Source organism: Euprymna scolopes, chromosome 5, assembly GCF_053919585.1.
Source record: "Euprymna scolopes isolate OS-2025 chromosome 5, ASM5391958v1, whole genome shotgun sequence".
In the NCBI taxonomy this organism is placed as follows: domain Eukaryota; kingdom Metazoa; phylum Mollusca; class Cephalopoda; order Sepiida; family Sepiolidae; genus Euprymna; species Euprymna scolopes.
Window position 1 is genome coordinate 96,744,357 of NC_136486.1, and position 27,491 is coordinate 96,771,847.

A 27,491-nucleotide genomic window follows, 5' to 3' on the forward strand; every position below is an offset into this window, starting at 1 on the left:
AGCAATTGCCCTGGAAAGGAAGCATTTGTCAAGAGATTCACTAATCCTATGAGATATAACCGTTATCACATCTGCGGTAGATCTTGCAGAACGAAAACCATATTGCGTGTCACTAAGAAGGTTATTTCTGCTGAGGTAGTTGACTATTTTTCTATTTAATATGGATTCCAGCAACTTACTCATGACACACATGAGACTTATTGGTCTGTACTGAGAGGGAGATTACTTATCACCTGAGTTCTAAAATACAGGGCATAATGATAAGGTTTTCCAAGGTGTTGCAAAACACTTCTCCTTAAGGCAACGTTTAAACAGTTTCGTAAGTATAGGAGCAAGTTCTGGTTGAAGCTTTTTTTACACTATAATTAGGATGCCGTCAGAGCCAGTAGCTTTAGTGGAATCAAGGTTCTTGATTAGCTTGGCGACCTCATGCACAGATATTTGTATGTTACCTAGCGTGTTCTGTGTTATAGGAGGAAATATGGGGAGTTGATGGCCTTCGTCGCATAGGGTAGAATTAGCTGCAAAGTTCTTGGCAAATAGTTAGGTCTTTTCTGAACCTGACGAGATGACCTCTGGTCCGTTGGTAATGGTTTGGATAGAACGCACACTTCTGTTCAGGATCCTGTTTGTTATTTGCCAAAACTGGTGGTAACCAAGCCGCTGATCAGCTACGTTGGATTTAACAGACTGGGCATATAGCTCTCTTGCATTTTTTAGGACTCTTTTACAGTGGTTGCTGGCGTTCCTAAAAGCAGCTTTAGTCTCAGTGCATCTATTACGTTGGTAGCTATGAAAAAGGTGATTTCTGTGCGCGATGGCAGCAGCACATTCTGGGGAGAACCATGGCTGGCTGGTAGGTTTTTATTGGAATTTTTTAGATAGTATGAATCTGTCTATGCCTACAATAAACCATTCGGTCATCTCTGATACTATAGAGGACACATCATTTTTAAACATGGAATGCAGAGGTAGATCAGATATAAATGTACGGAAGCTATCCCAGTCAGCCATGGAGTATCGGTATACAGTACGGTGGAGGGGTACGTCTGGTGACTTATTACATTTCATTTTTATCTTAACTGATACGACGGAGTGGTCGGAAGATCCTAGAGGAGAAAGAAGGGAACATGAACATAGCTCAGAGGAAGTTGACAGAAAAAGGTCTAGGAGGCTTGCATATTGACCAGTAGTATCGGCACACGGGTGGGCTCGCGAACAATCTGAATGAGGTCATAAGCAATGGCAAAATCATAACAGAACCTCCCCTCATCGTCCGTCTTATTTAAGTGGGTCAACCATTCCATGTTATGGACGTTGAAGTCACCACAGATGTGGATGTTAGCCGTGGCGTGTGCAGACAGGATGTGGTCTATTTTCTCAGATATGCTCTTAAAGATAGTAACTCCGCTGTTGTGGGGCCGATAGAGGGCAAATATAAATCCAGTGGTGTAAACAAGTGCAACCCGGAAGCACATATAAGGTAAATTAGAATCTTCTCTATTTGTGTTTTTATATTTTATAATGGTGTCTGTTTTATATTTTATAATGGTGTCTGTTTTATATTTTATAATGGTGTCTGTTTTATATTTTATAATGGTGTCTCTTTTATATTTTATAATGGTGTCTGCTTTATATTTTATAATGGTGTCTGCTTTATATTTTATAATGGTGTCTGCTTTATATTTTATAATGGTGTCTGCTTTATATTTTATAATAGTGTCTGTTTTATATTTTATAATGGTGTCTGTTTTAGATTTTATGAAATATTTTTGCGCTTGTTCGGTAACATATACGTATATATTTGTGTTTTACAGTTTATTAGCTTGGGTGCCCGGCGTTACTCGCGTGTTTAGAGATATGTGTTTAGCAGAATAAAGTGGAAGTGGACAGGGAGGCTCGAACCTGTACGGCGAGGGAGGAAAATAACGTAAAAAAACGAGACATCTTTTGTATTGCGCCCATCGCCAAACCGGAAGTAACGTAGGTTAAAATTAAGCCTAGGCAATCGAAAATATTGGCGAAAAAAAGCGACCACTCCCTGTAAAAAAGTTCCTAGTTGAGGGTGAAGGTATTAATGCTTTTGGCCAATGTTTCGATATTTGTCGTCCGAAGGGTCGAGCATAAAAAGGATACCGATCCCGTGGAAATACGTCTCCTAGACAAAGGTGTTAGGCGGACATACATACATACATACATACATACATACTGGTGAGATTTATATTATAGATAATTTTTTTATGTATTCTATTTTATGATTATTTGCGTGTTTTAATTTATAATTATTTGTGTTGATTTTATCACTAGGAGGTAAATAATTAAAGTACCTGATGATATCAAAAAAATAATGTTTTTCTAAATTGTGCTATGTTAGTAATGCAATACGAATTTAGTTCATAATTTTCTTTTTAGAAAAGTTGGATATACTTTTATTTTTGTGAGACAAATCTATTATATTATTTTTATACAAAACCTGACGTATTAAACAACAACTGAACCATGCGAGGTATAAAAATATGACTAAGTTCAGCATTTGCTCCCTCCCAATTTAGCCCCAAAAGTCCCCAGGGACGTCAAATCCTGGTGAAAATTCACAAACAGTGCAGTTTTAGACCTTAACATATGTAAATTTGAGTTGTGCATCATGGAAAAAAAGAAATGATTAAGTCCATTATTATTCCCCCCTCCCCATTTAGCACCAAAAGTTCCCAAGGCCTTAACATATTTAAATTTGAGTTCAGCACCATACAGAACTGCTAAATAGACATAAACAGAAACTTTTGGACAAATATGGTAAAATAATCCAGAAATGGAGTGTTTTTATTAGCCGTAAAACCGCCCCTGGAGCACACACAAGAGTTATCCTGAAGTACAGACAAACAAAATTATATAGAAATCATTTATTTACGACTTTTCATAAAGTTTTATAAAAATCTAACACATCATTTTTTTAATAAGCACAAAAGAGTCAATTTTACCCATTTTAACACGAAAGGCACCCCTAGGAGGGAAACCGGAGTTTTCCCGGAAAATTCGTTCTGTTACAGTTTTACTCATATCATGTTTAATGTTTGTGCAAACTTTCAAAAAATCTCAAGACGTAGTCATTGAGAAAAGTGCGGACAGACGAACGGACGAATAGACCAACGGACAAGAGTGAATTTACTGGTTCACTCTCCTTTTGTCGGGGTACCAATAAATAGTTTGTTTTCTTTCCTTCTTGTTTTTTTTGCTTGTTTTTGTTACTTTATAATGGCTATGATTGTTTTATATTAAAATAGAAGATAAAAGGATGAATACATAAAGAGAAGCAATGATAGACGAAAGGTTAAGAATGGCTGATCTAACATAACCTTGACACTAAACTTAAACTAAGCTGTACCGAAAGTGATTTTTTCTGTACAATTCAGATCTTTTTCATTTATTTTCTAAAGACAGTTAATTGTAAAAGTACATAAGAGTGTCGACCTAAATCTAAGGGTGATTTTTTAGAAAAAGAATACCCACATACTTCACAAGAATGTGGTTTTTCCCTTTTGTTTTTTTAATTTTCTTCCTTTGAAGATTGTAACGTTGGGAGCCACACTAGTTTCTTGAAACAAGCAGAGAACTCTTTTTTGTATCGTCGTTGTTCCCTTAAGTGCAATTGTCTGGATATCCCTTGCTTTTGGTTCACCAATAATATCAGTTGGGTAAGACTTCAAGTTCTTTTTCATAAATCATGTGGCACCTATAATAACTGGTACGATTGATTTCTCCCTAAGATTCCAGATTCTTTTTATAGCATATATGAGATCTTGATATTTGGTGGGTTTCTCCCTTTCAGCTCTTTTCAGGCCTCCATCATAAGGGACGCTAGCTTCAACCAAGGTTATAATTCTCTCTAACTTATTCCATATAACTATGTCAGGTTTGACAGCAGCATTTTCAAGGTAGGTTGGTTGGTTGTTTTTGTTTTATGGCATATCAACCCTTTTCAGGTTATTTAATGCTGAATCCAAAGATTTTAAGAAAAAATTTTTAATAGAATATATTTGTTGTTTTCAAGTCGGTTTCTATTTAACCCATAGTTGGGACCCTAACAGGTAGTACCACTCCGGGTCAGAGTTGACCTGGAAGCAATGGCAATTAAAGGGTGGCTCCACACTCCCCAAAGCCCGCAAGCTGGGGCCTCATCACTGGATCTAGTTTACGGTTATATCCAGGAACTTTCAAGGTATGTGGCTGTAGGAATTTCATGACCATAATGTGTGGTGTATAAGTCATTTCTAACTGGTTTTTCAGGTTTATGCTCACAAAACTTGCTGCTACACTGGACGTTCAATTTCTTTTTAATTTTTTTCTAAACTATTATGAATGACAACAGCATTTTTTCCATTGTTTGGACTCTCGAGTATATATCCGACACAGTTAGATACAGTTAATCAACCGAGAACTACATCACTCTATAGAAAAGCATATAAGATATCAACGGATACACACCCGAGAGTCCAAACAATGAAAAGGATATGTTGTTGTCCTAGCCCTAGTTATGAATGCTTGCATGTAACGGAAAATTAAATTTGAATTACAGAATTTTTAGTGACTTGATATATATATATATATATATATATATATATATATATATATATATACATATATACATATATATATATATATATATCAAGACGGATTTTGACAGTTAAGGCTGCAGGTCTCAATTCACACTCAGTAGTGCTCTGGAAGTCATTAGAAGATTTTGTCTCGCTCGCAGGCGGCGCTGGATGTTCGTGTCCATAAACTATCGTGTTACACATCTTTTGGGTTGCTCAAATGCACATTTTATTGGCTTGCATATGATTTAGTTTTATTTTGTTGTATTTTCAGATTCTCCAATGGCTTCAAGCACATTAAAACGTCGAGAATGCCTCAACAAGACCAATACTTTCTGCTATGTGTATGGGGACGTCACAACAGTTGCACAGCGTTGGACCATCGTTTCTCTTCTCGTAACCGCCTACTTTCACTATTTTGACTGTAACATTGGTTCCCAGGTCTTAGTGCTGCTACGCTCAAAGCGAACATCTGTGTCGGACTCCGAGTAATGCTGATTTTGAGAAGCTTCTTAACTTAAAGGAAAGGAAATGAGAGCATGGAAAGCATTCAAGTCGGTCTGTGTTGAGAAGTTGCTAAAGTCTTACAAGGATATGGAATGTCGAATGTCACTCCAAATTCATTTTCTCCGTCCCTACTTCAATTTCTTCCTGTCAAACCTTGGAGCAGTGAGTGATGAGCATGGAGAAAGATTCCACCAAGATATTACGAAGCTGGAGAACAACTATCAAGGCAAAAGGAACCCCGGCATGGCGGAAGACTTCTGTTGGATACTCTTGCGTGACATTCCAGGGGCAAAATATACCAGAACTTCTAAGAAAACACACTTTTGACTGTCTGTGGTACTCTGAATTGTGTAATTGTGTCATCCAAGTACATTGATTCAATCAGTGTTCTTTATCTATCCTAACTAATCTGTTATAAGCTGATGCAACTCTTGAAATATCCATATATATTCTCTGTTTATACTAAAATCAGACTATTTAAAAGCCAGAAAACTAGAAGTGATAGAGCCAAACTATTCATTAATTTGAATTCAGCACACCCAAATTAATAAAACACAACTATCATCATTCTTTCTTTAGACTAAAAATTTATTTTTGTAAACCAGTGTTATTGATCGGACAATGCTAGATTTTGTCAATAGCAAAGGTAGACAAAAACCAGCCTGGACGTCCTAGATATTGACCTGAAGATGACGTCAATGACCAGACAAAGAAACAATGGAATACATTCAATATAAGCACGCACACACAACAGAGAAGAACAGACAGTGAAAGACAAGTCAAACAGACGCGTGCGTGATCGCAATTCATTGAAAAATCTCCCACCCCTATCCTCTCTCTATCTCTCTATCTCTCCCTTTAGCTGTATGTAACTTGTCACAAATATGAGTGTAAATGTTTAAACGTTGAGTTCTTAAAATTATACGTCCGTGCACATTTGTGAAAAGTATAGCTGAAAAGTTATACATACTATTTTTCTGCATTCGCTCGTAATATAACACAACTACTGTATTTTTTCATTCAAATAAATAGCACTATCATTTACCGTGTATGCAGCCCAAATTGTAATAATTAACGGTAGTAGTAGTCGTATTAGTAGTTTTAGTAGTAGTGTTCGGTAACGAGAGGGGCACCTTAAGGGATCATGAAATGGACGTCAAGAAATTGCGTTACTTCGATCCGTGCATTAGTTCGTTATCCACCCACCTATACCAAAATTGCATGAAGGATGCAGCTGTCACACCAGCTTAGCAAAAATGCCTTCAAATCATTCCTCCTTAATCTCTCTGGGTTTTTTTCATAAACACGAAAGAAAACTTTTAATAAACAAATCAATATCCACGAGGTTTTTTTTATCAACAGCTGAGTTTTACAGCGGGAGCATTAATGACAGCCTGAGTTACAACCAGATGCGCAGGTGTACAATCTTTACACATAGCGCCGGTTAGAGTATACAACAGTAGTATCAGCAGTACCTATTCGTAACATCCAAACGTCATTGCCGTACAACGTGTGCAAGAGCTACCCAGCTAAAGGATTTAGGTGAAATTTTAGTGGAATGGAAGTGGGGTCGCCACCAGAATACGTCGTCCTGATTGTCTCAGGTGCAAAACCGCAAATCAATGCAGTGAAAGTGGCAATCTTTTTTCTACGTCATTTTTTTTATGCTCTGTACTAAAGCAACCCCAATTTTATCATGGAGCCACCGGGCCTTGCTACTCCCGATCTTGGAAGTATTACAATATTTTAGTGGGCTCTATGTAGATCTCGACCTCGTTCTACAACAATAACAGCATCAGCAAGCGAAGGGGTAGAAGTAGGAGTGAAAGTCGTATCTTCTAAACCAATTAAGTAATCGGACCCCCAGAAATGTCATGGTGAAATGAAGCCAAGAACTAATCAAATTAAAAAGTATTTAATTTTTTTTTAAATTCTTTTCTCCGTTTCAAATTTCGGTATCATAATATATAAATATAACCAATAGTTTCAAAGACAGTATTTACATAAATTGTGTGTAGTTGTATTTACTATAATAATAATAAAAATAAAATATTATGGCAATAATAATAATAATAATAATAATAATAATAATAATAATAATAATAAAGACGCCTGATTAAGTCATGTGTGAAAAAAAAAACGATTCTTCAATTTCAATTAAACAGCAACTAAAGGGAATTGAATGCCCTGTGGTGATTAGCGATTTTAAATGATTTCTGGCGGGTGCTAGTGGGGTAAAACCCTGATAGTGAAACTAACTCCGACAACACAAACATACAACGGAGAAATGGGTAGAATCAAGCCCCCTCGATAATACACATACAAACGCATACACAAGATATATCGGGTTTATATGACACGGCGTATACGTTACCAACCAAAGGCAAATTGCAAATAACTATGGACTATAGAAAGAGTAACGTACGTCATTAAAACGATAAACAGTAAGCAAAAGAAACGTACGTCCATTCATAAAGAGTGAGTAACATTATTTATTTATTCCTGCTGTCGATGTAACATTCGACCGTATCTCCAGATATAATATTTTGATCGTAGAACTTCCCCTCTGGACCAAAGTACCGTAGATTTGCAACAACAGATGCCACATGCAAATTCAATACATCTACCCAAGCAGCCACTATCTTACGTAGCTTACAACCACCATTTCTGCAACATTCACCTGTGATAATAAAAATCTAGATTACATCTGATGAGCAACACCATCACAATCGCCACATCTACAGAGGAAGAAGTTCCTATTTTTCTATTTCAATATTTAGTGCTCCAACCGCTACCAGTTGCGACCATGTAAAACTCTATATTTTCCTACGATATTGTGCTTGCACCGATATTAACTGGTTATTACTAAGGCTATAATAACAGCATATTCTTTTCATTGTTTTGACTCTCGAGTATATATCCGACACAGTTAGACACAATTAATCAACCAAGAATCACATCACTCTATATAAAAATCATATAAGATATCAATGGATATATACCTGAAAATCCAAACTAGGAATAGAATATCCTGTTCTCATAACCCTAGTTATTACATACATACATGCACATAACATAATATTTCCATTTCCCGATTCCAAAATACTAATTTCTCCCTTCTCAAATTCTGTCCATTTTTCTTTGGCAAATACCTGGCGATTCACATAATACGGAATCCATTTATATAAATAAACAAAGGCGCCAGAAATTATACAATATGGCGTCGCTCTCTACAAAAGATAATCGTGCTAAAAAATTAACTAAATTAAACATATTAACCGACTGTGGTCGTTCTCTACATATGACAATTGTGCTGAAAAAACGAACAAAATTAAATATATAAACCGATTGGCATCGCTAAAATAAAACAACGAAATTAAACATAATAACCGATTGTCATCACACCCTGCAGATTACAATCGTGCCGAAAAAAACTGAACCCATTTCTGTCTCTAAAAAAAACAACAAAATGAAACATATTAACCGATTATCGTCGCACTCTACAGATTACAATATACATATATATATATATATATATATATATATATATATATATATATGCTTGTGATATATATATATATGTGTGTGTGTGTGTGTGTGTGAGTGTGGGTTTTTAAAATATAATTATCCACTGACACGTGTTTCGTCGTTTACGACTCATCAGAGTGGCTGAATCTAGAGATATTCAAAATCAGGACCTCATAATAAGAAGTCTAAACTCTTACCACTGAACCATCTCGCACGAACGCGATTCACGTAGATGTTATTTTTATTTGTTATTGTTTTGCGATACGTTTTGAATGAATTCAATTATTTATACGAAAGTGCATTTTACCTAAATGCGAGTTGTGAATTATTTTCCCTTTGACCAATTTGGTGCTTCAAGCAAACCACATACAATTTTTTTTCATACACGATTTTATAGTAGACTAGCAAGGCCACCCGGCGTTACTCGGGATCGTATAAGACAATCAGAAAAATTTTTAACATACGTGTTATTCTTTAAATAGAGGAAGTTTTTATGTCTATGTATCATTTGGCATCTTGAGCAAAAGAATATTTTATCTACCCTAAGTCGGGTATTGCACAACATATGTATGAAATAATTGTACCTTCCCTAGGACAGGAGATTTACAGCACGTATGTGGAAAAATATTTCCCTATCTAGGGCAGGTAATGTACAACAAATATTTAAAATTATTTACATAATTGTCTGTTGTGCTAAATTTTCGGTATGTCACAGGTAAGGGTTTGTTTTTACATCAGAGTGAAGAAGCGCCTTTTTTTATATAAATGTTATACTACTCGAATATATTACATGATTTTCGATTTTGATAACTTATGTATGTCATAGACATGAATTTCTTTGTTTTTCATATGGGTACTTCATTATACATGTACGTTATTTCATGGGTAGGATACTGTAGAAGTTGTTTTCTTTTCTAATTTAAAAATGAAAGAACTCGATATTCTAAGTAATTTTATTTGGTGCGTCTAGAATAAGAGTTTTTTTTTTCATGCTATAGTGAAGAAGCATGTTATTTCTCATTTAAAAGTCATGCTATTCGAATATATATAACGTGATTTTCGGTTTTAATAACTTTTATGCACGTCACAGGTAGGATTATCTTTGTTTTTTATATGAGTATTATATTGCACAAGTACCTTATTTCTTGAGTAGGATAATGTACAAATACCTTATTTATAATATATATATATATATATATATATATATATATATATATATATATATATATATATATAGAGAGAGAGAGAGAGAGATGAAAATTATCAATGATTTGACATAGTTTTCTGTTGGGTGTACTTTTCGTATGCCATAGGTGAGAGTTTGTTTTTATATTAGAGTGCTATATTAAAGAAGCACCTTATTTTTTATATAAATGTCATACTACTCGAATATTTTACATAATTTTCGTTTAGGATTACTTTTATGTACGTCGCAGGTAAGATTATCTTTGTTTTTTATATGGGCACTATACTGAAAAAGTACCTTATTTCTCAGGTAGAATACTGTAAAGTGCCCTTTTTTCTAATTTAAAAATGAAAACTCGATACGTTTATTTAATTTTCAGTTGTGCTAAATTTTCTGTTGTGCTAAATTTTCTGTATGTCAGGAGTAAGAATTTTTTGCTTGTTTTTTATCTGGGTGCTATAGTGCTATAATGAAGAAGCACCCTATTTCTCATATGTAAGTCACACTACTCAACTATTAAACGTGATTTTCGGTTTTAATAACTTTCATGTATGTCACAAGTAATATTTTCTGTGTTTTTTCATATGAGCACTATACTACACAAGTACCTTATTATTTTGATAGAATTTCTTGCACACATACATACATTAAAAAGTAAGTTATCATTGTATATGATTTTTGGAATATGACATCTATACAAATATACAAGCATATATAACATTAAATTTATAATGATATAGTTCATATAGTTATTATGATATAATTATTAGTATAGGATTAAATCCAATACATACATATATATATATAGGATATATCCAATACATACAGGATTAAATCCAATACATACAAATATATAATCATATACGCATACTAATCATTCATAATGATCGGTTAATTAGTTTAGGAATGAGTTCAATACATAAAAATATATAAACTTCTACACATAATTAAAATTCATAATGATCGGTGTATTAGTTTAGGAGTGGATCCAGTACACGCAAATATATAATCATATAAACATATTTAAAATTCATAATAATCCGTCATTTGGTTTAGGAGTGAATCCAACACATAAAAACATATAAACGTATACACATAATTAATATTCATAATGATCGGTTAATTAGTTTCGGAGTAAATCCACTACAAATGCCATTACTTGATCTATTTACATGATTTTTTGGAATTAAACATGACATTTCCGTTACGTAAATCAAAAACATTCTTCTGTATTTTTAATAAAAGTGTTCATGTGTATTTATTACATAACATTTAAAAATCGAGAATATCGGAATGCGTAAAACAAAACATAAAAAAAGGAAACGCTGGAGATCGAAATCGCAACACTTGTGTCATTAATCGGTCACGATAGCCATTGCACCAACGGGACAACCGCTTTAAGACCGTTGTGAAATATCTAAATAAATAGATTTCTCTTTTACTCGATGTACGCATGCGCAGAATAACGCCATTGTGTTACGCGCGTAAATGTGTCATTGCTTTCAAGTTTGAACCGTTTTGTTGAAGCCCTTAGCAATTATTTTAATCGATTAAATACTTCTAATAAAATTCTGCACCAAAAATGCAATCTTTTGAGCTATTGCACGTCGTCCAACGATCATCCGTCTATGAGGAGATACAATTTTTAAAACGAGACAAACACACACACAGATAGTGAGATTTATATATAAGATGTGTATAGATACAGAATAGATTCAGGTGTGAAATTGTTTGGAGCGATAAAGAGAACCTTGCGTAAATCAGAAAGAGAGGCGAGTCTAATGTACGAGATAATTGATAAGAAAGATGGCCCAATAAGCTTTCTAATGTGCGTAGCCATCCATTAGAATCTTAGAACGAGATACTCTTTCGATTGAAAGGAATCTATGTCATTGCTTGTGTGCATTATCGTAGTTTTCGTGGGTGTTTTGCGTGAGGAAAACCACGTAGCATTAACCACTATACCCACATTAACTTATCAAAACTCTCAAGAGGTTGACATCTAAGTCGTGTATAGGGTTGGAAGTAATCTTCTCGTCCCCCCCAGCCGTTCTGTATGCGGATAACAGGGATGCAGATGTTTAACACAGACTGAGAACAGTTGAGAAAAATCCTTTAAGCTCCCATAATAATAGCATTACCGCACACTGTGAACGATTTGTACGGGATGCTGGCCCTAGATTTATTAAATTGGTCAGTCTTAGATTTAATTATAGATTGTGCAACATCAATAAGTTATGCATTATCGTTCAGTGATAAAATCAATCCCTTAATTGAGTTTAGTTTGAACAGAGATTAAAAAAAGTTTGGTGCACTATGTTTTTTTTTTTTAACAAATTCATTTTTTTCTGTTGTTGGCGGTAAATAAGAATAGCAACTCGTGAATATCGGTTTACGATAAAATTGTGTTGGAAAACGATCATCTATCTAAAATGTTAGGGATAGGTCATTATCAAAGGAAAAAATAACATTTATATTTGTTTATTCTTTTTCAGCACAAAGAGAGCATATTGCCATTTGAAACGTGTGGGTCTACTATTTTAAATTAAGTCTAACAGAAAACGATGGAAAGTTGAGCAGCGCGATGTCTGTTCACATAACATTTCTGCAGATCAGTACAGTTATTGTAGCAGAAAACAGGGAGAGAATTCCAAAATCTAATAATGCTAAGTGGTAGATTATTATAGTAGAAGGCTTTCCTGCATATAGTGACTTCAAATGTGAAAGGGTGCGACTTTGTTACTTGTCGGGTTAATCAGAAGTATGTGTGTAGGTGGGCAACAAGTTCATCAGAAATATTCAATAGAAGTACATGAAAAACAGGCACAATATTGCGGCGATGGGACAGAAGTGTGAACTTAGCCGATAGTGCGAGATCTATTAGATTTTGAGACTCTGCTGAAGAGTAAGAGACTAGTGATAGATGCACCAGCCACCATGTGGCAACTAACTCCGCATATGTTTGCATTGTGGCTTTGTATTGTCTGGTGTGAGTAAGTTTCTAGCATTTTAGAGGGAGCCCACCTTTTTGTAGCAGAAAAAAATGATAGGATCTTTCTACCGCTCCAGAAGATATCTCACTACTGATGCAGTTCTCTATCTATATAAAAGCCAATTACGTCTAAGGATGGAGTACTGCTGCCTTATCTGGACAGGAGCTGCTAAAAACAGCCTATCCTGCATTGACGGAGTACAAAATAGTCTTCGTTGCTTAGTGGGTGATGCCCTTTTCTCTTCCCTGCAACCTCTCTCCCACAGGAGAGACGTTGCGAGCCTGTCTTTGTTTTATCGTTACTTCCATGGCAAGTGCACGTCTGAGCTCCAATCTCTGGTCCCCCCTCGTCAATCTTTCACCAAAAACACCAGTCTAGCTGAAACCACTGTACAAAAGTTTTCCCCACTCTTTATCTGTGCCAAAACCAAAACGTAGATTCCATGAACAAAGCTTCTTTCTTAGAAGTGCACGCATGTGGACCTCTGTTCTGTTTGCCTGTTTTCCACCTGACTACAACCTGGATGTCTTCAAGTCCAACGTAAACAAATTCCCGATGAACCTCCCCCTTTAAGTAAGACTCTTTATCAAATCTCCAATACTAACGTACTGTACACGCAATAATTCTTATCCCTGAGTGGCTTCTGGGCCTTGATAAGTGGTGACTACCTTGTAAAAAAAGTAGCTTTGGCGATGTCTTCAATGCATTTGCTTCTATTCATTTTTTGCAAGTGAATGTAATGAAAGAAAGTCTAGAGAGTCTGAGAAGGTTTAGCGTGTAAAAAAATTGAGCATTCATGTTTATTTCAGCAACTGCCGTGTGTCACTTGCTATCTCAAAGGATAAATTATTTTTCTGTACCTTTAAACGCAAGTGTTTAGATTTCCATTACACTTGCTTCAACAGATGCATTAGTCACGTAGTTTGAGATAATTTTTTCATGCTCACGGGGAAGGGAAGGATGAACGCAGTTATTCATTTCGCTCTCTTTTTCTCCTGTGGTCTGCCCTTTAATTTTTCTCCTTTTCTCCCCAAATCCAGAAATACCTACGCGTTGCTCTCCTCCACGTGTTCAGGATTCTGGCAGTTCTTTCACACGAGGAAGGGTCTATATTGATTAAGGTCAGGGTGCGACCAACTGGTTTTATAGTGCATTTTTTAGGATAGTTGTGGTCTAGTTCCATTGGTAAGCTTACCATAAAATATTTTTTTAGGAGCTTGGACTCAGTGTGATCTTTCCAGCGGAAGCAATTGTGGATGCTGGCGGCATTAACTCTGGCTATTGAGGCTGTATTAAAAGAAAAAAAAACTTCGTTAGGTGAATGTCACTTTCAAGGAATTTTTAGAATTTTTAGAATTTCCATTAGAGAGAAAAAGGCTCGAACACGAGTGGAAGACGATGACAGCGACGTGTGTTTAGGGAAGTGTGAGAAAATTAGAAAAGCAAGCAAAACTTAAAATTGTATGATTTTCTTAAATGCTTGTTAGGTTAAAAGGAAGAATGAAAACGTATTATTTGCTTATCGTTTTCGGCCAGTTATTATCAAAACAGCACGGCTCTAAAGGGATTATGGTAAGAAGCATTTAGCATTGGGAATTAAAAGTACTTCGGAAATAAGGTCACCTGCACACACACGATGCATAAGCAAGGAGAGAACAACACATACACACTCACGTATGTATTTGCTCGTTATCACGCTCTGGGGAGTATGCAACAATAAAAATACACTCACATATATACAGATATATACATATATATTTATGCATATATATATATATATATATATATATATATTTATATATATATTAGACTAGGTTTCTAAATTTTATGCATAAATTTTATGCATATATATATATATATATATATATATATATATATATATTAGATTATACTATGTTTCTAAATTTTTTAGATGAGGATTGGTTATTCGTATTAATTTGATTCTTCGGACTACTGTTCTCATATTGAGTGTTATTTTTACAACGGTTCGGTCGATATAACCTCCGATCTTTTTGAGACGTATCTTGCTGAACTCAGAAATGTTTCCGTCAAACTCGGAAATTTTTAAGGAATTTCAAAAGGAACCCTTTATTTATTTTACGAGCGTAGAATGCTTTCACTTCGTCAGACATGAATGGATAGGAAGTTCTAACTAATACACAATCGTATTTTTCGGTCGCCCACACTGAGAATTGAATCTTTAACGTTCAGAAGAATATCACTTTTACAATTAAATGAACAGAGCTGAAAGAGAAAAACAGACGAAATATCAAGATCTCATGTATTATACGAAAAGAAACTGGAATCTTAGGGAGATATCAATCATACCATAATGTTTTTGAAAATAAAAAAAAAATACTCAGAAATGTCAAATAATTAGTGTTGCAGAAATCCAGTGAGGATTCAAGTTTCGTATTGGGTAGATCTAATAAGAGATTCAAAAAGGTGTGCTTTGGAATCCCTGTAAAAATATTCCGGGATGAAGAAAAAAAAATGACATATTCTTGTAGATGAGTCTTCTGTTAAAGAGTAGGGGCAACATTCATTCTATGGAAGATATTAAAGCGTAGAGAAGAGCGTAAAAATTAAATTGACGGTATAGGTTTTCAATGGAGAAGAAAAAAATAGCTTGAACATTGTTTGATTGTAACATTGAAAAAACGGTGCTTCCATGACCAGGTCAAAGCATAGTAAAGTAGGGATCTCCATACTGAATATAAGATAAAACGTATAAATATGTGGATAATAATTAAATATATAACTAAGTAATAAATTAAATATATAACTAAGTAATAAATTAAATATATAACTAAGTAATAAATTAAATATATAACTAAGTAATAAATTAAATATATAGCTAAGTAATAAATTAAATATATAACTAACTAATAAATTAAATATATAACTAAGTAATAAATTAAATATATAACTAAGTAATAAATTAAATATATAACTAAGTAATAAATTAAATATATAACTAAGTAATAAATTAAATATATAACTAAGTAATAAATTAAATATATAACTAAGTAATAAATTAAATATATAACTAAGTAATAAATTAAATATATAACTAAGTAATAAATTAAATATATAACTAAGTAATAAATTAAATATATAACAAAGTAATAAATTAAATATATAACTAAGTAATAAATTAAATATATAACTAAGTAATAAATTAAATATATAACTAAGTAATAAATTAAATATATAACTAAGTAATAAATTAAATATATAACTAAGTAATAAATTAAATATATAACTAAGTAATAAATTAAATATATAACTAAGTAATAAATTAAATATATAACTAAGTAATAAATTAAATATATAACTAAGTAATAAATTAAATATATAACTAAGTAATAAATTAAATATATAACTAAGTAATAAATTAAATATATAACTAAGTAATAAATTAAATATATAACTAAGTAATAAATTAAATATATAACTAAGTAATAAATTAAATATATAACTAAGTAATAAATTAAATATATAACTAAGTAATAAATTAAATATATAACTAAGTAATAAATTAAATATATAACTAAGTAATAAATTAAATATATAACTAAGTAATAAATTAAATATATAACTAAGTAATAAATTAAATATATAACTAAGTAATAAATTAAATATATAACTAAGTAATAAATTAAATATATAACTAAGTAATAAATTAAATATATAACTAATTAATAAATTAAATATATAAGTAAGGAATAAATTAAATATATAACTAAGTAATAAATTAAATATAAAAGTAAGTAATAAATTAGATATATAAGTAAGTAATAAATTAAATATATAACTAATTAATAAATTAAATATATAACTAAGTAATAAATTAAATATATAACTAAGTAATAAATTAAATATATAACTAAGTAATAAATTAAATATATAAGTAAGTAATTATGGATGGACCATTTTCGTCCGGGTCATTCAGTCTAATCGCAAATTTATTTCTACATGATTTTTTGAACACAGTCAAGTCGACTATGCTTGTCCGTCTGATGTGAAATAAATAGGTTTCATTTCTCAATTTAGTTAAAATTGTCCTCACTAATTAGAGCGGTCGGAATTAAGTGAAATCGGAGTTGTTCCAGGCTTCGGACCGTACAATCGGTTTGACGAGTTATCTCCGAAGATTCCGCTAGGATGTAACGTACAAGTATAATAAAAAATTTAATATTTATTTATGCATATATACACCCTTTTTTCCGTTTCTGTATATATCTTCGCACACACACACAGAGAGAGACACACACACACAAACACACACACAGACATACACACATACACACATAATATATATATATATTGATATATTATGTTCATGCCATATAGTTACCATGAATTAAAAACCAATATTTATGCAAAAGTCTTCAATACGGTTGTTTCTATATAAACAGTTATATAAACATTGTAAGGGGTTTACGCGGATTTTTATTTTATTAATTTTATTTTATTTTATTCTCTGGCTGCAAAATTCACTTGGAGTTCTGACAAAAGATGCACATGTTGAAACGTTGATCGATTCTCATAGGCACCTTACAATGTTTATCGAATTATATATATATATATATATAATTTTTATTTTTATACACACGTTTTAATATGTCGCTACGCATTTATGAGCATGTTTTCGTCAGCCAATTGAAAGTAGAAACCTATTCAAGCAAGATTGCTTATACAAAAGTCAATGACTTGACTTTTGTTATACATAATATCGCCTGAACAGGACTCTAGTTACTCGTAACTGGCATACCGAAAAATGCTCACGAACGTGTAGCGACATACTTCTGCTTATGTAAAACAAATGAAAAGTAGATCTTCCCGTACTCAGGTATTGCGAACTCTTGTATAAAGTTCCTTGAAACTTCATTGGTTGCTTCACCTCTGGAAAATATTAACTTATATATATATATATATATATATATATATATATATATATATATATATATATATATATATGCGTGTGTGTGTGTGTGTGTTCGCTTTTATTGCGACGTATTTTGGATATATGTGTACACGTGCAAACATAAGAGTACGCAGTCCTTCATCAATGTATATATATATATATATATATATATATATATATATATATACATATATATATATATATACATATATATATATATATATATATACATATATATATATATGAGGCTGTGATGTGCGTTGATGCAGATGAAATTAAAAGAGAACACCGAGTATAGATAACATGGGGGAGTCATTTGTTATTCACTTTTTCATGTTTTGTACATTCGATATTCGACATCTTTTAGTGCCCGCTGCGACGAACCTGTCGTCTCTCTTTTTTTCCAACAATTTTAAACAATAGGCGGTACATGTTATAAAACAAAAATGTATTAAACGAGAAAAAAAAAGGGGGCAGCTTGTTCCGACCTCTACTGGGAGTTGTCGAGTGTTTTCTAGTTGGCAATCAGTGACTATCAGTGTGAATCTTTTTTTTCCTGGGGGGGGGGCGACTTTTTTATTTTTGTATTGTATTTTATTTATTTTTTATTTTATTTTTAATTTTATTTTTTCCCACCAGAGTGCTGAGTGAAATAGAAAAAGTTACCATTTGGGAATTAACTTCTATCCGGGTCGGGAGAGCCACTAAAGGATGGCAGGAAACACGAGTGTAAACCAACACCAAATCCATCAGGAGTCGCGAGACAAGATTATAAGCCCTTCCATAAATAGTGAAAAGTGGCGGGGGGGGGTGCAAAACAAGACATAAAAAATAAAAAGGACAGACAACATTATAATAAAAGTGCTTTAAAAAAACGCGTACACAATTATACTAGACTGAATCCTGAAGCGTTTATTCATGAAAAGTAGACATTTAAATTACGGAAGACCTTAATAACCCATGACCTTATAGGTATCGTGCGTTTCTCCACTTCTCTCAAACACTAACCCAGTCTAATAATATTAAACCTGCAGTGATATTACATATTTTAACTTAAATGACCATTCATTTTGTTTTAATTACGCGAACTACTGAATTTATTTCAACTGAGCTTTAATCCTCCCTACAAAACATTCACAATAAGCACTCATCTAACTATAGCAACTGTCCACATATGCAAATTTACATATGTTGACAGTTAATGTAGTTAGATTAGTGTTTCTGCATCTAAACGCAAATTCCTTGAACAAGTTTCTTTGCTATATCAGGCTGCTTGTCAGCTAACTACAACCCGGGCTTTTTCAAGTCCAATGTAAACAAGTTCTTATTGAGCTCTCCCCTTAAATAACGAAATTCTGCCCAATGTTTACCACGAACAATTATTATGTCATTGTCACACTGACCACCTTATATTAACTCTTCTCATCGAGTAATTTCTAGGCCTTGATAAGTGACGACCCCTTTATAAAAACAGGTTGCTCTCAGAATCTTGTATCCGATGTAATCTTCCACCTTTTACAGGTGTGTTTTGTCCTACTCAAGAACTTTTATGCGATAGTTAAGAATCATTAAGGAATTTCGAACTTAGGTCTTTTTTTAATCCACGGTGATAGTTTGTTTTCTGCGCAATTGATATAAGCTCTAAGTGACAAGGTCGAGAGTTCAATTCTCACTAAATATTCTACTAAGAATAGAATTAATAAAGATTTCTAGCAGATCATGTCTGATGGCTCGAGAACAAGTTAAGACTGTGTATTGAATGAAGTCTTCCATTCAGTATTCTGCACAGATTCATGATTTCGATATAAAGATTCTCGAGTTCAACAAGATATCCCTGAAGAAGGTTAGAGGTTACATGGGTCGAAACGTTGTGATAATAATATTGCATATAAGAGAAAGACTTCGAATACCCCCAACAATACAAATTGGTAATCCTCATTTTAAAAATGTCGAAACGCAATGCTTTTTATATTATTTTATTGGAATTCATTATTGAGATGAGTATTATTTATTAGTTTATGTCGGACTATTAGATAATGAATGCGGATTAGATAATGAATAAACGTGGATTTATAAGACAAAAAATATCCAACCTTGATCGCCATTCGAGACCCGTGGCACAGTGGATAGAGACGTTAAATCTCTACGGTTTCAGATGATCTGAAGATAGCGGTGCCAATCCTACTCAAAGCCGGCCAGAGGCTTACTTGCCCAAAAGCGTGATGAGATGACACCTATGGATGGCAGTAATTGCTGAGAATGCAGTTAAGAGATTCGGAGTTCCTATCTAGTCGCGGTTATCACCTGACGAAGACCAGAGGAATAATTGGCCGAAACGTCGTGAAACAACAATTAAGAAAGATGAGGATAATAGTCCGCAATGATTTTTGTTTTTTAACGCAATCCCACTTGTAGATTTTATTTTTAAAAAAACTTAACGACCCCCACGCGAAATGTTTTTTTTTATTTGAAACTCCCGTAAAATACAATCCGTTCCAATGCATTTTCTTGGATTTCAATCTAAATTGCGATGTGCACTGCGATATATTTCTGTTCTCTGAAAAATAAAATATTATTTTCACGAAGCGTCGACGTCTGCGTTTATGTACTTAAATATTAATTTGATTCAAGGGAACAGTAAAACATTCACAACAACTACAGCCTATCAACAATTACAAGTTAACAAGTTCTCTCAATCTCTGCATGTGCTAAAACTAAACAAAAATTCCATAAGCAAAATTTCTTTCTTAGACCTCCCCGTCTGTGGAACACAATACTGCAGGGCTGCATCGCATCTGACTATAAAATAGCCGTTTTTAAGTTTAATATAAACCAAACCTTGTTGATTCGATCTTTTAAATAAGTAAACCTTATCTAAGTTTCACCATTGCCGATCAGCTTGGTGTTGTCTTACCTCCCACCTTGCACTCATTAAGATTTACACTCGTGTGACCTTGGGGTCTCTATAAGCAGTGGAGTATATTTTAATAAAAAAACGTAAAATAGTACAGACTATAACAGCATTCAGTTATCAAAATAGACTGTTTATAGCAACAATATCCGATGTGCTTTTGCAAAACACATAATCTGATATAACCATGTGTTGTTTAGGAATAATTATTTTGTTTGACCTTCTTTTAAAAAAGACAACTTTAAAAAGAATCAATTGAAAAAGGTTTTCAGAAAAAAAAACTAATCGAAATGAATTATACACATGATGATAACTTAGTAGAAAAATAGAGTAAACAAGTACGTATCAAGTATTGTTATTAGGACAAACTGCTATTTGAATTGATACACTGACAAAGTAGTTTTAAGTCTTACTTTCTAACTAATTCATCTTTCAGTGTATCTTTACCATAGTATGGAGGATATATCTTCTTAGTAAAATTTAATGTGTATGTGTTCGTATATATATAAATATATATATATATATATATATATATATATATATATATTATTTACTATAATAATTATTAAATACCTACAGACACTAGTGTTTCATCCTTTTGGAATCATCAGTACAGGGTGTTACGATAATCGTCAGTCGAGGGATTCGCGCCACGGTAACAGAAGTCATGTCTGGCCTCATTAGCAAGGACCCGAACAATTCGGATACCGTCAACCGCGAGAGATACAGTTGAATTTAGACATTTATTCTTATTAAATACTTTTAACGTCAGTCAGACTGATCTAATTATCATATGACGATCTACACATATATACTTTTTTTTATTTATTTTACTTCAGTAAGTATTAAGAGATCAAGGGGCTCCCTCCTGGAGCTAACACTTGATTCTGTTATGATTTAAATTTATATCCGAGTGTGTGTCTTTGAGTGTCTTTTTAAGTGATGATTTCAACCAGTCGAAGAATTCGAACCTAGTCATAAAGTCAACCATGACTTCGTAGGTCGGAATTTAACCCTCCGGCTACAAAAAGAAAGATATCTCTCTATATATAATTATCAGGATATGTAAAGAAATTAATATATATATATATATATATATATATATATATATATATATATATAGCCTTATTTCTAATTAATTTCTTAATTTTAATATTCTAGTTACATGTTCTTAGTTTTAGTTAGGCTTTACTTTTGGTACATACATGCGCACACGTACACACACATACACACATACACATACACACACACGTATATATATATATATATATATATATATATATATATATATATATATATATATATGCGTTTGTCTTGTGTCTGTTAATTTTTTAACATACATTGTTGCTCATTAAAAAACCTTTACTTAAATTTACGGTGACACCTTTTTTATTCTTTCACGTGACTATATTCGGTCGATTGTCTGCCATACGTACCAGGTTTTATCAGGTTTCAGAATCCTCCCGGCGTCGTTATGGGAAAAAAACTGCGTCCCTCAGACTGACTATATTTGGGATAGCAATTTGTCTCCGAATCCACCAATCAAAACGCATCTCACAACAAACGGTAGACATTACGAAGCCCCTCCACCCACCGCCGATAGTGACCGGCGACCTTACTGGTGTCGTTGCTTTTCGTTGTTATTTGTCGCGAGGCGGCAATGACTCTAATGATCCTCGTTAAGGCAGGGAAAGAGGTGAGTCGCGTTGACGATTCTATTTTGTGTCCGGGTCGAGACTGTGCATATAAAGGCTACACAAACTCTAGTGTCGTCAGTGACAGCGATTTTATTATAAGTGCAATCTGCAAGAGATTATACAGTGGATAATGTCGCAGAAATAGACGTCTTAGATATGCTTCAGGGTTAGCGGACATTTAAATTTTTATTTTTAAGAATGACGATTAAATCGATGGTTTAGTTACAATGAATTAGCATTTGAGTCAGGTTTTAAGTCACTACGGAAGATTTTCTGGACTCTGAAATGAAAGAGTTCTATGTACAATGGGCATTCCAAAAAATAATGCCTCCATTTTTTTTAATCTCGACCGAATGAGTAAAATAGGGTTGCAAATTGTGTTGTTATAAAGACAGAACTCTTACGTTTATGATCCATAAGTTTCATCTTTCTGTTGCATATATTGACAGTGTGAGAATCTAAGCAAGCAATCTTGTCATGGATATGTGTCAGAAGCAGAGATTTATCACTGAATTCCACCACGTAGAAAAATCGAACAGATCAACATTCACCCTCGCCTGATAAACATTTACGAAGCCAATGAAGTTGATGTCAGTAAAGTTAGCAGATGGATTCGTTTTTTTAGAGTGTCGACAAAGATGTTAGTGATAAATTTCGACCCAGGCATCAAAAGAGGCTGGCAGTAGTACATTGAAAATGACAAAATAAATTCTGGAGCTCAAAAGGTCACTAGTTTAAATAGAAACCCTTACGTCATCGTAGCTTTTCAATGTTTTAGTTTTTAGTTTCAATTAGGTTACTGTTGGAACGACCCCCATATTATTTATGTCCTTGTTAGGAGGTTAGACGCAAGAATCGATTCGGTTTTAAGAGCAAGATGAAGTACCGTTAATATATCTGAGTAGGATGTACTCAGACCACCTCCTAACTTGACAGCGTTTAAATACGGCTTCAATACTTAGTAGGCTATTCTTCTCCTCCTTACAACATGTTGTCTCGCAAAAGATACATTGCGAGGCTATGTCTGATCTATCTCTATGATCTTGGCAGATGCTAAACTAAACTTGAATCTTTGCCGCCCCTTGTAATACATTCTCAGCAAACAGTTGCTAGCTCCAACTATTATCAAAGCTTCTTTCATGGAACTACTCATCCTGGGAATGCCTTACCAGATGAGTAGCGCCTTAGGTGAATATTACATGTTCGTTGTCAAGTCTAATGTAAACAAATAGTTGTGGAATCGACCTTTTTAAAAAAATAAAACTCTACCCAAGTTCCACCAGCACAGATTATCACAGTGTTATCTCACCGTATAACTGACACTTACTAATCCTTATTATCGAGTAAGCCTTGGTAAATAGTGTCCCCTTATAAAAAAAAAAACAAGAGATAAGCGCACTCTGGTCTGCAACAAATACTGAGCAGTGCCGTCTGAATTTTCCGATAAGGATATATTATGAGCGTGGGTCTCCTAGCCAGACAGCAACAAAGTCACTTGCAATTGGACTAGAAAGTATACAGTACCCCCGACAGCCATAGCACGTCTGCATTTAAGAAAATCACACAGGAATAGATTCCGTATAGACGAAGGTGACGATACAGATCCGAAATTACTTGCGCACGTCATATCAGGTTCAGAGCCCGCAGTGTAACTTTTACACAAGTTCATATCCCACGTATCAGGTTCATGGAATTTTGTTATTCTTCATATTAAAGGAAGGAAATATGAACTCTATATTAATTAATTATTGAACTAATGTATTTTTTGTCAGAAAACATATAGAGAATTTGAAAGTAGTGATTGTTGTCACAGACCGAATGACCTTAATGCTTATTTACACTGTAAATTGAACTGAAAATATCGAATAAACTTTCCTCGTAGAAAACACTCCAGAGAATTGATAATTGATGTATAAGTTATATTGGGAAATTTGAAACTCGATATTATATATATATATATATATATATATATATATATATATATATATATATATATATATATATATATATATATATATATACTGATTGTGTCGCTGGTTTCTTACATGTAAATCCAATTAAAGTCGCGTGATTATTAAATCACTGGTATATAATCTGTTTATTAAATATATATATATATATGTATATGTATATATATATATATATATGTATATATATATGTATATTAATATATCTTTTCTGTGTCCACGGCCAACTAGCACCATGTATATTTGTGTGTGTGTATATGTGTATTAGGGTGGAGAGGGCTCCCGTAAGCCGTGGTGAAGGCAACCTTTCTAGGAGAAGCAAATCTCTGATTTAAAAAACCATAAAGCGGAAGACCAGTACCCGCATTAAGCTGGTCTGCAGTTTAATTTGTTGCTGGCTATCTTGCTCTTGCGTATTGCTGGATCTCAACATTTTGAACCGAGAGAGAGACTTAGCTGTCGTACAAAGCTAAGGCTCTGTAACATCATCTTTGTATAGATACTCCCTCAGGTATTTGGGCTCATGGATTTTAAATGTCTGAGGGAGTGGGACTCGTCTGACAAGATGTTGCAATCACCATCATATATATATTAAATCGCTGGTATATAGTCTGTTTATTATATAAATATTAGTGGTTACATACCTGCATACATGTTTCATCAGACCAAAAAAGAATTGATATTAAAACGGGTGTCAAGATTACATTGGTTTCTTTAAGCTATTTGGATGCTATCTACCAACCGGGGAAAAACGGGGTGTGTACTGTGTGAATGTGAGCAGTAGGGGAAGGGGGATGCTATTTCCCGTGTTTGAGCTTTCATTAATTAGCTGATTCTTTTAGCTGTTATTTATTGCCTTTCATTAAAATTTTTCCATGTCTTAAGTCGTTTTTGTGGTTGCATATCTTTTATTGGTGGTGATTTTAATTTGCATTTGACAAATTTTACTTTTTATTTATTAATTTATGTTTGTAATTATTTTTTATCTCTTGCTTTTTTATTAGCGCATTTGTTTTGGTTTCCTAGTTTTCAGAGAGAGGTTAGGAAAGGGAAGTGCCGTATGTCATTAAGATGTTGACAGTTATGAGGTATAAGAATTCTATTAGTCTGGCGGCTACCTTTCTTGCTTTGATGTCAAGTACTGTTATATTCCTATCGTCGTTACGACCTATATACTAAATTGTTTTATGGCTGTCCTTTCTTTACTGCTGGCGAATTCCGATCTCTAAGAGCTTTCATCTTCTATTTTATAATTACCTTTTTTAATTTATTTTATATATATATATATATATATATATATATATATATATATATATATATTAACTTTTTTTAATTTTTTTTATTTTTCGCTATTTTTCATTCTTTCATTATTTTAGGTTCTCATGTTCCTTATTTACTTAATTATTTATTTGTTTATATATAAAATCTATATCCTTATGGTCGGGTTAGTAGTTATTTAAAATGGATACATTAATAAAGGTTAAATAAACGTGGTATATTTGTAGTTTATTTTTCTCTATATTATCGCCTAGTTACCCTCCAACTCCGTCTCAAACGCCCGTCACTTATACCAAACTATCCGAGCAGCAACACATTTTACCAACAATTATATATAGACATATTTTAAATTTATAGATACATATTTTAAAAATTGTTCAAGTCTTTGATGGCCCGGTTCTGTAGATGTTACAGACACGCAATTTAGATTCGATGTGCTGTGCTCGAATTCCGACGAGAATATTTATCACTTTGACTAGAAAATGTCTGACCTGATTTATTTTTCTTTCGCCGCTTTGTCAACACTGCATAAGAATAGGCTTGGAGAAAATCAAGTGTGATATAACACTAAAGTAGAAAAGATGATTTTACCTTTGTAGATGCTTTGACCGGTTATATATATATATGTATATATATATATATATATATATATATATATATATATATGTGTGTGTGTGTGTGTGTATCAGTATCCTCATGGGTTGCATTTAAATGACAGCTGCTTTGAATTCAAAAACCAAACATTTTTGAATTTGTTTATTTTAGATAATTTAGACGATATTACAAGATATATATAGTTTTAAAACACATTATTAATATTAATTTAGAAGGATAGTTATTATATATATATATGTGTGTGTGTGTGTGTGTGTGTGTGTGTGTGTGTGTGTGTGTGTGTGTGTGTGTGTGTGTGTGGAGGCAGAGAGAGAGAAAGAAAGAAAGAAAGAAAGAAAGAGAGAGAGGGGCGAATCGATAGATAGATAGATAGATAGATAGATAGACCATCAAAAGTGTAACAAGTGAAAAATGACTAAGTTCAGCACTGGGCCTCCCCCATTTTGTCCCAAATGTCCCCAAGGCCTTAACGTATTTAAATTTGAGTTCAGATATATATATATATATATATATATATATATATATATATATACATATATATATATATATATATACATATATATATATACAGAAAATATATATATATATATATATATATATACAGAAAAAATTTGAACGAATATGGTAAAAGAGTTCCAAAAAGGGAGTGTCTTTATTAGCCCTAAAAGAGCCCCTGGATCACCCCGAAGAGTTATCGTGAAGTATAAACAAACAAAATTATATAGAACTCAGTTAGTTACAACTTTTCAGAAAGTTTTATAAAAATCCAAGTCATCAATTTTTTTTTTAATACGCACAAAAGTGTCAAGGTTAGTCATTTTAATATAGAGGCACCCGGGGGGGCGGGGGAGCAACCAGAGTTTTCCCGGAAAATTCGTTCTGTTACTTTTTTACTCATATCATGTTTAATTAATATTTGTGAAAAATTTCAAAAATTTCCAATGCGTAGTTATTGAAAAAAATTCGGACTGACGAACGGACGAACGGACAAACGTGGAGTTACAGGTCCACCCTCCTTTTGTCGGGGGACACATAATAATTTAGTTTTGTTAATTATTTTACGTAGTTGTTGCTGTTTCTAACATTTATATTAGAAGGAGTTAATTTAAATCATATCATTTGGAATCTGCGAACTACTGTTATCACCTTGAGTGATATTTTAAAAATGTTTACCGGTGATATATACTGCGACCTCCTTCATGTTCATCGTGTCAAACTCGGGAATCATTTTATCTAACTCCGAAATATGTACGAAAACTATTTCACACAACATTATATATATATATA

General features: G+C 33.2%; 1 long non-coding RNA gene across 1 annotated transcript in view; it reads right to left on the bottom strand.

The window, feature by feature from the left end:
- Window positions 1-13,575: 13,575 nt before the first annotated feature.
- Window positions 13,576-27,491, bottom strand: part of LOC145276929 (uncharacterized) — a 317,751-nt gene continuing 303,835 nt past the window's right edge. Inside the window, exon 4 of the long non-coding RNA XR_013868055.1 lies at window positions 13,576-14,093. This is a non-coding gene — a long non-coding RNA (uncharacterized LOC145276929). The remainder of the gene's footprint in view (window positions 14,094-27,491) is intronic.